The sequence below is a fragment of the Suncus etruscus genome, chromosome 7 (genome assembly GCF_024139225.1).
Source record: "Suncus etruscus isolate mSunEtr1 chromosome 7, mSunEtr1.pri.cur, whole genome shotgun sequence".
Classification (NCBI taxonomy): Eukaryota; Metazoa; Chordata; class Mammalia; order Eulipotyphla; family Soricidae; genus Suncus; species Suncus etruscus.
This window is the reverse complement of record NC_064854.1, coordinates 10,256,898-10,271,077: the sequence shown is the minus strand read 5'-3', so window position 1 is coordinate 10,271,077 and position 14,180 is coordinate 10,256,898.

The following is a 14,180-nucleotide window of genomic DNA, read 5'->3' as shown; positions in this document are numbered from 1 at the left end:
TCAATCACCAGCCCCTATAATAATCTCACTTTTACTCTGTGTCCTTCAACTAAAACTCCTCACAGGTGTGCCCCATGCCAAGCCCTGGGGAGCAGATGGGAGTAGGCTAGCTGTCCTGATTCTTGATTTTTCTCTTTTTCTTTGTTTCTTATTTGGGGGTTACATTCTGTAGTGCAGAGGTAGGTAACTCAATTCCCAGCACTGCGTGATCCTCCAGGCATTTCCTGTGCTTGTTAAAGAGACTTCCTAATTCTCCTTCTAAACAGGTGCTGAGGGACCAGGGATGGAATCAAGTAATAGTGTCTTGCAGTATATGAATTTGGGTTCAAATGCTTCCCCAAGCACTGAAGTGTGTCCCTCACAACAAGATCCAAAAAGCAGCTTCAAAAATTCTCATCAATATGTACACTCATGTTATTAATATGTTATATTATTATGTTGTTATTTGTGTCAGTGTGTTGAATATTACATAGCCATATAAATCTTTCTCAATGTGTGCATATTAGAGTTACAGAACTGATTATATTCTACCCAGGCACATGTATGGATGCAAATACACAAATTTACACACAGGCATATATATATATACATATAGGAACATACCCACAACATATGGGCGTTTGTTTGCCCAGGCAAACACGGGCTTACACAGACACACCCTACAATTACAACTGGGCTCTTTTTAGGATTATGAGATGGGGAAGAGAGATGGAAAAAAGATGAAGAGGGAAAGAGATTTTAGCATTTTCCTCTGAACACTAACCATTTGCTAGCAAATTACGTTTTTAAATCATTTGGCTAAAATTGAGTGATTTGTAGTCATTAATAGTCTAGAGAAAATGCACTTAGTGAGAATGATTTGATGGAAGACACTCCAAGTTTACTTTTTTTGTGTGACTAATGAAATTAAGTTTAATCCAAAAACAATGTGGGAATAGAAATGAGCTACCAGGAGAGAGAACAAGTAATATGCTACCTTAATGTTAGCTATAACTACATTAAATATACTGTGTACTAAATACTTTAAAGCCAAATATTGGAAGACTGGATTTTTAAAATCTTCATAATTTACATGGGACATATTTTAAATAAGAACACAGAAAGGATTAAAGGATTAAAAGATAGTACATTGTTATAGCAACACAATTATTGTAACTGCAATAATATCAAGCAAAGGAGACTATATAAAGGAAAATGCAATAGCAGTTAAGGGTATTTTATAATGATGAGTCCATTCTACTTGAAAATAAAATGATCTTCACTTAATGTGTCCCGAAAACTGCATCGAAGCATGTAGTAAAAATAGATAGAAGAAAAATGATAAAGAAATACACTTTCATTGGGAATTTTAACACATCTGCTTTAGTAATTAAGAAGAACTCGGGAAAAAGTTCCAGTAGAAATTTAAACAACTACAAGATCTATAACATAGAGCTTTGCACTAAATATAAAATGCGCAATATTTCTGAGAATTTATGAGATATTTCAAATATAGTTGTAGATTAGACAATGTCCAAATTTTCTAACAGGGAAAACTACCTTCAGGACAAGAGAGAATCAGTGCTCCTTCGTCCAAAGCTTTTCTGCAAGAAATAGCTTTTGTGTTGCCCATGAGTGCCTTTGCAGATAGGAACCCAAGTCTCTAGCTCCCGTTCCACCCGAGTCCCTTGGGAAGGATACACACATACCTGTCTCTGAAGATGGGAGTGTTTGGCAGCTCTCAGCTCCTATCTGAGTTCTTGGCCCCTTAGAGTTTTTCTTTCTGGAGTGTCACCCTCCATTCCCTGAAAAGGTGGAAGCTGCTTAGGGAACTAGAACAGCTGAAGGTGCTAGAATCAGACCACTTGGCATACACTGGTCTGAACTGAAAGCCTGGAAGTCCAGAGATGGAAGGAAAGCTTTGTCCTAAACTGTCTTCCTCCCTTCCTCTAATTAAGAGGAGATCCCATTCTCCTGTTTCTTATTACGTAATCAATGACTTATTCACAGTTGCCTTTTACAACCAGAGAGTGATTTTAGGGTAACTCCCAAAAGTAAACTATAAATGTGCTGTTGGCCTAAGCGCCTCACTTTTACTCTGAGGTTAAAGCTCTTCTTCCTCTCTCCTTGAGCCTCAAACCCTCAAACTAGGGATTTATCCTCTTTCCTCAGGTGCACAACTGGGATTCATGTCATCAGTGGAGCTTCCATGATGCATGCTATTCAATTGATCGCTCCATTACTCATCTGTCTGTTGAGTTTTTGATGGTTCATTCACTCCAAGAAGAACAGAGAAGGAGGGGATTTTCCTGCACCTGACATCACTAATCCTCAATTATGTAGGATTAAAAAAACAACCACCTGGTCCTGAGAAAATGCTTTTATTACCCAGAGCTTTCCCATAGTCAGATGGCAGCTCAGTGCCAGCTGAAAGAAAGCATTTGCCTAGATTCTTTCCTGCTCTACTTCCCTCATTGCCCTTCTCCGTAGAGCATATCCTAAATAAGTCACTCCATAAGAATTCTTTTCTCAGTCCCTGAATCCAAGTACAGAAAGCGAGGTGTTTCCTTCACCTCCCACTAAATGGAGATGTTCACGGCAAATTTTCATAAATGAAGGCAACAGAGAACTCCAAGCCATTTAACCTGTTCTAAAGCATAAAGGAAAACCACACAAGCCACACACACACACACACACACACACACACACACAAATTCCGTGAAGTCCTAACTATTGATAGTAAAGTTTGACATAGCACAAGATATTGAATCAAACATAATCATAAGAAAGTTTCAAGTGTTAGGGTCTGGAGTCGAAGAACAAGACCACACAATTGAAATAAAGCAAAGCAAAATTTGATTCCATGAACCAACAAGCTACAAACTGACTGATCAGGGCCACCTCCTGAGGCAATACCCCTGGGGTGGTCACAGGCCAGATTACATGGGTTTAGAAGCAAAAAGTCTTGAATTTCAAGTTGATTGGCTGTTGTCTAGGGTGTTTCATCATGTCCTTTTATGGCTAGATGTCTAAGGTGGCATAGTGGTATACTTCATCATTATAGTTGGGATAGAAAATTAGCCTTTAAAGGGAAATTTAGCCTTGTTAGCTTAAATGGAAACTTAAGTTTAGGTTGACAAAATGGAATCTCTCTGCTCCAGGCTTCACACAAACAAAATGTTAGGCCCAGAATAATAATATGGAAGGGAAGGCACTTATTTGCCTTACACATAGTAAATCTGAGTTAACTTCCCAGGACCCTATATGGTCCCCAATGTCCTACCAGGACTGATTTCTGAGCACAGAGCCAGGCATAATTAAGCTCTGAGAGCTGCTAGATGTGCCCCCAAAGACAAATATAAACAGTAAAATGTTAACAACAGAAAATGCCTATTTATTTTAGTTCAATTTAGTTTATTCCTGAATCTTTGCTCAGGGGTCTCTCCTAGAGATGCTCTGCTAGTCATAAAGGATGCCAAAGGTGAAGCTGGCGTCCACTGCATGTGAGGCAAGTATCAATCAGGTCCTCCAAAGCAGTTGTCACTTAAACTATGCCTAAGTGAGAATTGTAAGCAGTTCATACAATTTCTCCAATTTAGTAGTTAGTGATCATAAAGACTCTAACAATTCTAAATATATTTGATCAATTTCTAGATTTATAATTTAGGAATATTGGACACATTAATAATCTAGATAAGGAGCCTGAGAGATAGCACAGCAGTAGAGCGTTTGCCTTGCATACAGAAGGACCTTGGTTCAAATCCTGGCATCCCATATGGTCCCCTGAGCCTACCAGGGGTGATTTCTGAGAGTAGAGCCAGGAGCCACCCTGAGCACTGCCAGGGGTGACCCAAAAACAACAATAAAAAATAATAATCTAGATAAAGTTTCTATTCATGTTTTGTATAGATATAAATGTGAGAAAGTATAAAGGAAGAATACATTTTTAGAGCAAGAAAAATACTTTGGAATTCTAGCATATTACTTTTATAAGTAATATATAATATTCAAATATATAAGCTATAATATTTTAAATTGGTAAAGATTGATAAGTAGAAAGATAGCTGTCACTTTTGCTAAGTTTTACCTTATTAGAGAGTGATCTAAATTAAACAAGACACCTAAAATAATCCCTAATAATATCCCAAGAAGTATGTTTCATTGACTAGTAGGAGTTTTTAAGGAAGGAAACAAGTTAATTAAGGTCTCAGGGAAAATAATGATACAAAAATTACTAGGAAAAAAAACTGTAAAGGCAGAATAAATGGTAGTAAGATTAGGCTTGAAAGATACAACATTATAACATTAGAGTAATTTAATGAGATAATGAATGTAAATTACATAGCACAATGCCTGACACAGGAATGGAGAGAAAGATTAATGGAGCAAAATTGAACGAAAAAACAGACACAAATACAGATGGAGATTTAATTTATGATAAAGTTTGCATTTTAAATTAGTAAAGAGAAAATGGATGATGCAATGAATAGATTTGGGACACCTGGAAAGTTTTCAAAATATAAAATTAAACAAAATTGAATTGACATCATTTCTTTCATCAAAAATGATCTCAAATAGGTCAGTGATATGTTGTTATAAATAAAACCTTCAAGACACAATAAAAATGCCTGTCTAAAAGACAGATCGGGGGGAGGAGGGAAATGGGGGACATTGGTGGTGGGAAAGTTGCATTGGTGAAGGGGGCTGTGCATTTTATGGCTGAAACCCAAATACGAGCATGTTCGTAACCCTGGTAAAGAAATTATTTTTAAAAATAAAAAGCACAATAAGAAAACAGAGGAATTAAGGAAAATAATCTTAGCTTTCTAAGCAAAATGATTCTAGTTTTGAAATAGAAAAAGCTTTTCAAGAAGTAGAATATATATGTGAGCCTCTTACTGCAAAAGCAAATTATTTAAAAGATTGACATCCCAATTTATAAAAATTAAAAAATGTTTTAGCGTTACTGTTTATAGGGAGGACAATCTGACTTTTGAACCTATGTAAAGATATTCATCCACACTCACAAAATTATATATTTATATTTTATATATTTAGGAATAGTGGATATTTTAACAATGGTTTATATATAAATGGGTATAACTTAAAACTGTTAGAATTGGGGGGGTTTGGGGCCGCACCCAGTGATGCTCAAGGGTTACTACTGGCTATGCAATCAGAAATCACTCTTGACTTGGGAGACCATATGGGAAGCTGGGGGATCGAACCACAGTTCGAACTAGGTCAGTCGCATGCAAGGCAAATGCCCTACCACTGCACCACTGCTCCAGCCCCAAAACTGTTGGAATTTATAAAGGAAAAGTAAGCTTCACTTCACAGGTAAGGGGAAAAAATGCAATTTTTTCATTCTTCCAATCATGCAAGAACCTATGTGTGTTAGGGAAAAGGGTGGACAGTATTTTATATGGCATATTAGGTAGCAGAAATCTCCAAAATGAAAATAGGCTGGTAGGGTTGGAGAGGTAGCACAGTGGTAAGGCATCTGCCTGCCTTGCACACTGCTGACCTAGGACAGACCTGGGTTCGATCTCTGGCATCCCATATGGTCCCCTGACCCAGGAGCAAGTTCTGAGTGCAAAGTCAGGAGTAACCCCTGAGCACCACTGAATGTGGCTCAAAAAAAATTGTATTAAATTAGGCAGAGGGCCAGAGCTATAGTACAGTGGATAGTGCCTTGTATGAAGCCACAGAGGCAGGAGTAACCCCTGAGAATCAACAGTCAGAGCCCAACATCCAAGAAAGAGAAAAGGAAAAAAACTTAACCAGAAAATGCAAGTAACTGGCCTATAAGAATTTTCACTCCCATTTGTATTTAGCAGTTCACAGGTTTAGTGTCACATTTGAAAAATAAAACTGAAGAAGATGCCATTGTCTCTAGGGAAGGAATGAGAGCCTTATTCATATCTCTTCAATGAGCTTTTGTAATTTTAAATGTATGCATATTTATGGTCTTAAATAAAAATGATATGACAAATTTAATAATTCTTTTACTAATGGTAAACTGTACATAAAGGCTAGAAGTTGGGTAGATGGTCAGAGGCCATATCAGTCTTAAGAGATTTTTATTTGTTTGGGTTTGTGGGGAGTCTCACCTGGCAGTGCTTAGGGCTTACTACTGGCTCTGCATTTGAGTATTATACCTAGTGGGGTTCAGGGAAAAAATGTGGAGTGCTGGGGATCGAACCTGGGTCAACAGCATGAAAGGCAAGTGTCTACTGTATTACTTCACAAAAGTTCCCTATTATACCAGTTATAAAATATTCAAATATATCTAGACTAATAGAAAAATAACCCCAAAAGCTGATCAATTGTATAAATAGCTCTTAACTTTTTATTAAATGTTGTCATAAATTCTTGGCCTACTAGACTCTAAGTTTGTTTCAGTTTGAAAGGGGGGTTACATATCTAAGAACAATGCAGGAAATATAAAACTCTAGGCCAAAGTAAGATAATTAATATCATTTTTCTCTTTTCTTTTTCTGTTTTGAGCCTGTCAGCAAAGACAATATGAAGTATTTGTTCTTAGAAACAAAATCATTTTCTATCACTCAGGTCCAAAGCCTCACCTTTTCATCATACTTCTCTTACTGCAAGAATAATACCATTGTGAATTCTGTTGAATATGTCAATTTCTTTTGCTATTCAGAACACTTTGAGGATAGAAATGGTGACTTATTTATTTGCATATACTTAGACCCCAAAATAATAGTTGATGTCAGCTCAGTATGTTTGATGAACAAATAAATACACTGGGAGCAAATAAATACACTGAGAGAGAGAAGTCTGCAAAAGAAGAGATCTGTGCCAAGTATACAGAGAACCAACTTCTCTGCCCTACTGCCTTCTGAATCACCTCAAGAATGGCTGTCCCAGGATCAGAATGAGATCAATGAATTATTGTTTGAATCCGCTAATGGGATTCTCACTCCTTTTCTCACTCCTTGGCTTTTTGTTTGTTAATTTGTTTCATCTGACATCTCTGAAATGATTATAGGAATTGTGCATTGAAATATAACAAGAGCAATGGGGTCCTAAGCTCATCTCTCAGCACTTGAGCTCTGAAACCTGGGTAAAACATGAAGGAGACTATATTTTCTAAATGGACAAACGTGGTGTGATGGAAATAAGTGCAGAGAACAGAGTCTTCAGGGTGGGTAATGACCAAGGTGAACCAAGCTCAAGCTGGGAGACCAAGTGAGCACTCTTGAGAGAGTAGGTTCTGTCTGTCTCCAGCTCCTTAAGTGACACCATCACAATGTCAATGAGAAGAAAACAATTGAATTTAAATTTGATGGAATTCAAATTGAATTTGATGGAAATGGCATTATTCTACAAATTTCTTTTGGTACACATTTTCCAAGAAGCTACAAAAGCCAGAAGGACTTATGTAAAAAACATGTATGGGCCCTGTGGAATAGAACATAGAAACCTTTTAGACACGGGGACCAGGTAGCAGGACAAAGTGATGATGGGTTTATTGAAAAAGGCACACCAACAACATAATCTGAAGACATAATCTCTACATATCCCAGCTTCCCAAGGACTCATAGCTGCCCCATTCAAGGGACATGGAAGGTAATGAAACATCTCTAACCCTAGAATAACAATGGTCAGCCTCCATATACACCTTTTCATTTTATTCTCAGAATGGAGGTGATGAGATTTCAGATGGAAGTAGAAGACAAATCAAGAGAGGAAATGAAGTTCCCTAGGAAACCCATGAGCCAGCTGGGAGGGTTTGTTTGGGCTATAACATGGATGGGAAGTGGACTTCCATTGTATTTCAGTCAATATATGTTTTGAAACCTCTCTATTCTTCTAGCATGACCTACCCTAATAAAGAGACTGAAGGGGTGAATGACATAATACAATACCTTTTAGGTGACAGTCAAGATATTGGAAGTTTTTCTAAATAATGGACAGACAGAGATGGGGTATTTGGAAGGACCTAAGCAAAAGGGAAGGTACTTGGAAGTCTGGGGCCACTCCCAGTGATACTCAACCTGACATGGAGGTTTTTAAGTGCTCAGTCACTGCGGTGCCAGGGACACCAGAGCCATAAGTGGTGGTACTTAGGGACCATGCAGTACCAGAGATAGATATTGGAACCTCATGTATATATGGTATGTGCTTTACTCCTTTGAGTTATATCCACTGTCTCTCAATGAATGATGGTATTCAAGATGGTGAGATACAAATTCATATCCACTAAGCAGTTTGTTTAGGGGTTCTGTGCTCAAGAGTGACCCCTGGAAATGCTTAGAGGAGCATATGTGGTGCTGGTGATTGAATCAGTGTTGGTGGCATGCAAGACAAGTGCCTTACCACCTGTAATATCTCTTAGCCTAAGGTTACTTTAAAAATATTACTCTGATTTCATGTGGATTGTAATATTTCTGCAGCTCTCCCCTTTATCTGGTGGTTCAAGTATCATAGAATGATTCAGAGTGGAAGGATAATTATATCCACCAGAGGTGTGTTATAATAAGGAATGAATGACAGAGGTAGAAAATAATGAAAGAAGAGTTTTAAATAAGACCATATGGGTAATATCATAGAAAGAGAACAAAGATCACTGCAGTAAAAAGCACTAGAGCATTTTCTCGAACTGATCTTTGGAACAAATATCTCAATGAGCAAAGAAGACTTTGAGCACTGATATTTGGACCATGGAATTTGGGGTTCCGACACTTTTTTGCCATTTACTAGCCCTATGACCTTAGAGATCCTGACAATACTGTCTTATCTTCAAGTTTGCCCCTCTGGGAGATGGGTTGGAGGAAGTGACAGTAGATTTTGCATGACTTGATGGATAACCTTGAAGACCCCAGGATGTGATGACAGTGATGACTCAGAAAGACCCAGAAGGGGAATTAGGCCTAATTTGGTTAACATATTAGGTAGGGCATGAGTAGGGGAAAACAGAAAGACAACAAGTAATCAGTAGGACTTTCAAAGATTGAAGTCAAGTCAGAAGGTTCTACAATTGGTATAAACTAGAAGAATTGAGGTTGAGAGACCCATTGAGACCCTGGTCTCAGCTTCCAACTCACTCTCTTGGCCAGATAATCCTCTGTTATTTTAGTATGTATGTAGTGTTGTGCTGTGTTCTTTAGGGGCTAGTGGTCCTTACTCATTAGACACCAAGATACCTTCGTCACCTTCTTATGGTCCTCCAAGCACAACCAGGAGCAACCTCTAAGCATTGATCTAAGAGTAATAGCCTTGAATACCATAAGATGTGAACCCTCCCTCAAAAACAAACAAACAAGCAAACAGGTAGGGCCCTTGCCTTGCAAGAGGCCAATCCAGGTTCTATCCCTACCACCTTATATGGTCCCCCAAGCTCTGTTGGCAGTGATTCCTGTCTGTAGAGCCAGGCATAAACCCTAAGATTGTCAGGCATGACTCCAAAGCAAAACAACTCAACAAAATGGCTAAAATCTTAATTACTTCAATACCCACCCCTATTCATTTCACAGAGGTGCGGAGGAGGAAAGTCTGGGGAGGTTCCTGGAATTCTACTTAAGATCTCAATGGGCTAACCTCAGGAGCTCCCCGGTGTGCTCTGGGGGTGAAGGAGAATCCTCTCCCAGAACCCCCCAGAATTCTGGCTAAGCTCAGCTCCTTGAAGGTTCATGTAGAAAGTCCTAGGGCCTACAAGCATCTTTTAGAAGCTTCTCTCAGCTTCAGGTCCTTTACACATGGCTCCTCTACCTTAGAAACACTATTTTCATACCACTTTGAGACCTGATTCTCCAAGTTCTTCCACCCAGTAGGGAGAAAGCTCTGGTTGGATAGGCTTCAACCAATTGGCTAAACACGCTGAAATTCATTCTCTTTAAATATATATATATATATTACTTAAAAATAATCTCACCAGTTTTGTAGGGTTTTCTATTTGGGGGCAACTCTAGGCAGTGCTCAAGGTTATTCCTGGCTCTGTGCTTAGAAATCTTTCCTGGCAGACTTGGAGGACAATATGGGATAATGCCAGGGATCGAACCCAGATGGGCTGCATGCAAGGCAACCACTGTTCTACCTCTATGGCTCCCAAAATTCTCCTTGTCTCTCTTCTTCTGTGATGTAATTCTATGCACAAAAATCCTTCACTACTCTCTAGAGTGAGTGTGAAGGAATTAGCCAGCTTTGAGAATCTCAGGAATATTGATAAGATTCCTGAAAAGTGGGGAGCAGAGGCCCAAGGAGCCACTCTCTATTGATTCTTCCCTTTCAAGGACATGCTGGAGTATCTACCCTACCAGCCAATGGGGCCACTCATTGCTGTACAGAGGGAAATCCAGTTAATCCCCAGCCTGTTTTGTCCTGGAATCCTGAAAAGACTGAGGATACAGGGTATTGAATGATGGAGGGAAATTCATTCAAATCATTCAAAAATCGAGTTTCATCGCTGCTGAGAAATGATTTGCGATTTACTTTGTTTCCTCAGGCTGGGGTTTAATTTAGTTGCCAGCCAGCAGGAAGCACAAATTTTGCATCTGATCATGACGTCCCGCTCATCACTGGGAACAGGATTATAGGTTTCACCAAAGTGAGGGGGCAAAAATATTTTCATTTTGTTTTTAATTATACACTAACAAAAGCTATTACAGAGCAGAAAAGAATACCTTGAAATTAATTATCAGCCAGAATAAGATCCTCAGAAAAGCCTTTCAAAGCTTAATCAAGATAAAATGAAAGGAACATAAAATTAAACTTTTTTTTTAAAGTATCTACTAAAAGATGAAAGAATCCAGAGAAGAACATAAAAATATAACTTGTGGAAGAATAGGGGCTCTAAATTAGATCCTTCTCTCAAATCATTGTCAAGGACAACTCTCACTTGAATTATGATCAAAAGCTTCTATCAATCTTTCCTCTACTTAAAAAAATAGGAAAGAAAGACTCAGGTTCTATTTCACCTTCCTGGTATGGCTCAATTCCCAATTCTATGACACTGTCAACGCTGTTTTTAATAAAAAGTTTGGTGGGGGAAAAAATCCTATCTGTGAATAAACAGAAAACTCTCATCTGAACATAACATCTGAGCTCATACTTAGGAAAAGCTGCATTTAGGATTATCTCATTGCTAGGAAGCCCCACTAAGCCCAAAGATAATATACCAATATGACTTTTCCATAAAATAGAGACCCTTCAAGTCTTTATCATGACACCTGTATTTATACCAAAATGCTTTCATACTTCATTTCTCTTTAATCAGGAAGGACTCTCTTCAAATTTGAAGCCACTCACCCAATTATCCATATAGCAGCTGGTATTATTCCAAACATTACTTATAAAAACTAGCATTATGGGTAAAGAGAGAGAAGGTAGACACCATTGTTTGAGCAACTAGATCCAGCTTTACCTGAAGGCATTTACATGCACTTTTCCTTTAGATCAGCAAATGAATGTGGTTTCTTTTCCTTCCAGCTAGTTTGAGCTGATTTTCTGCCCTGCATTCAAACAAGTCATGACTAATTGCTTTCCTCCACAGCTGCCAGATTCCAGTCCCCCTCAGCATCCTGTTTCTTTGCCTCCTCTGCTTCCTCTTCAAATGATGCAAATCTCTCTTCCCCTCTTTCTCTCTCTTTCTGTCTCTTTCTCCCATCAACCTGCAATGCCCTCTGAGCCCCTCTTCCTCATATTTTTCACTGCCCATGTGAAGCCCCAGTCCTCACATGACAGTCAGTTGTATTCCATGTTCCTATGTTGCAAATGTCTACACAACACTAGCTTCCATTATTTTTTGTGGGTCCTTCCATATAACTGGCCTTTCTTTCTCTGACAGGGTATTAGATTAAAACTACTCTATCTCTGTTGATCCCCATGGTTTGAATCCAAAGTTCACATCAGCTCAAACCTACAGGATCTCTCACTTGGGCTGTTGAAAAGGTCTCTGATTGCAATGTCCAAACCCACACCCTCCAATACATTTCATTCACTCCAAGGATCATATCCAAACTCCTTAAACTGACCTACAAGGTGTTGCAGGGTTGGGCCTTTGCACTGCACCTGCCTTTCACCACACTCTTAACCATATTGCTCTTGCTCCGCAAAGGATTTTTCATCTCTCTTACTTACCAATGTTTCCCCATCCATATTACGATGGCACTTGCCACTCTATTTTCCCATAACATTTACCTCCTTTTGACCTCTCCTAATTAGCTCTCATTTCTTCTTTCAACCCCAGTTCAGTCCCATTTTCTTCAGTCCCATTCACGTTGTAGCAAATTGCATTATTTCATCATTCCTTATAGTTATGCAGTATTTCATAGTATATACGTACCACATCTTCATGAACCATTCTTCCATTGTTGGACATCTAGGTTGATTCCAAATCTTAGCTATTGTTTGAGTGTTGTGATAACTTCATTTGCCATGTCCTTTTTCCAAAAAGATATTGATATGTGTGAATACATATATGGCTACTCTCTTGTTAGTGACACTTGCTTAAAGCCCCATGGATTAAGAACAAGCAATGCTATGTTTTATCATTGGTGTCTTTAATGCAGCAACCTAAGTACCTCCAGGCACCTGGCAAAAATTGACTGAAGATGTGGAAGAATCACATAATGGGAAACTAATAAAATTACTGATGAGTAAATTCTTTCAGAGCAAGACAATCTCCTCCTCTGGAGACCCTGAAAAACAGGTCATTAAACCTAGGACTCCAAGAGGCAAACTCTGTGATCCAGACCGTTTAGTCACTCTGGCCTTCAATGTATCAATACCATAGAACATTAGATGCTCATACTTGGAAAAGTCAAGGAATAAACAAAACTTTCAATAAATGATTGCAGATTGGCTGAAAATACAAGCTCATGGATGAGGTTTACCAGTCACAGACACCTAAACCCAGAGCAGGACAACCTGTGAAACAATAGAAGACTGAAGAACCACAGTGAAGCTTTGAACAGTGGATAATTTTGTCTTGTGAGTGGCAGGCACCAAACATGTAATTTCAATGCCTGGCCCCTGGTTCCATAATTGAGCTTCAGGTTTGCTTTTGGCCAAAAAAAAAGAGTATCTAGGTAGAGCTATTTACATAATAACAGAGGCTTTGTTTGATGTAGATTTCCAAGGCACTGGAGTAATATTTTATTAATATAGGCTTTCTTTGTGTGGAAATGAGCAGAGTCTCACAGACTCTGGATATTTAAATAAATTTAAATATTTAAATAAAGATATATCTTGCTTTGCCTTGTTTCTACTCAGGTAAGTCAAATTATGGCACAAATAAATCTTGAAGCGTAACACAGGTTTTCTTCTTAGAAATTCTATCACTTCCTGGTGGGTTTGTATGGGTGATCATGGTGTGATGTTTTTATATCTGCTGTTTGGGCCCCTCCCACAATGGACTGTTGAACTATGGCAGATAATTGAAGGGCTCAAAACTAGTAGGAATTCACAGAAGAGAGCTTTTCCATGACTGTCACAGAATAGAATCTGCACAACTATCTGAGAAGCCAGGTACATTTCCCCATTTAAGAAGAGGGAAGATTTATGAAAAACAGTATGGAGGTTTCTTAGTAAACTCAGAATCGAATTCTCATATGACCTAGCAGTTCTGATTTGAGTATCTATCCCCAATACAGAAAAACATTTATCCAAAATAATATATGCACATTGGTATTCATCGTAACAATCAGTACAATAGGTAAGAGTTGGAATCAACGTAGATGTCCAACAGTGGATGAGTGGATCATGAAGATATGGTACATTTCTTCAATGAAATTCTATATAACTGTAAGGAATTAAACAACTATGCAATTTGCTGCAACAGGGATGGAACCAGAAGTTAGCATGGTAAATAAGTAAGTCAGAAGAAGGATAAATACAGGATTATATCAGTTATATGTGGTGTTTAGAATAACTGCATGAAGGAATGCAATGGTTTAAATGTGGATTGTCAAGAACACGCTATGCCCCAGAATATAATGAGGAGAAGTAAAGAATTTGAATGGAGAAGAAGAAACACAAATATAAAATAATGGGGGACAGGGGTCATGGGATCTCAGGTACATTCGTGGTGTTGAGAAAGAATAGAACTAAACATCGAAGCCAGAGTCAACAACAATGAAATTATGAGACCCAAACTTTAACAACTAAAATTAAAAATGGGCCTGCTACACTGGTAGGCTGGGGCAGGGGTTGGTGGCATGGAATGGACTCTGGGA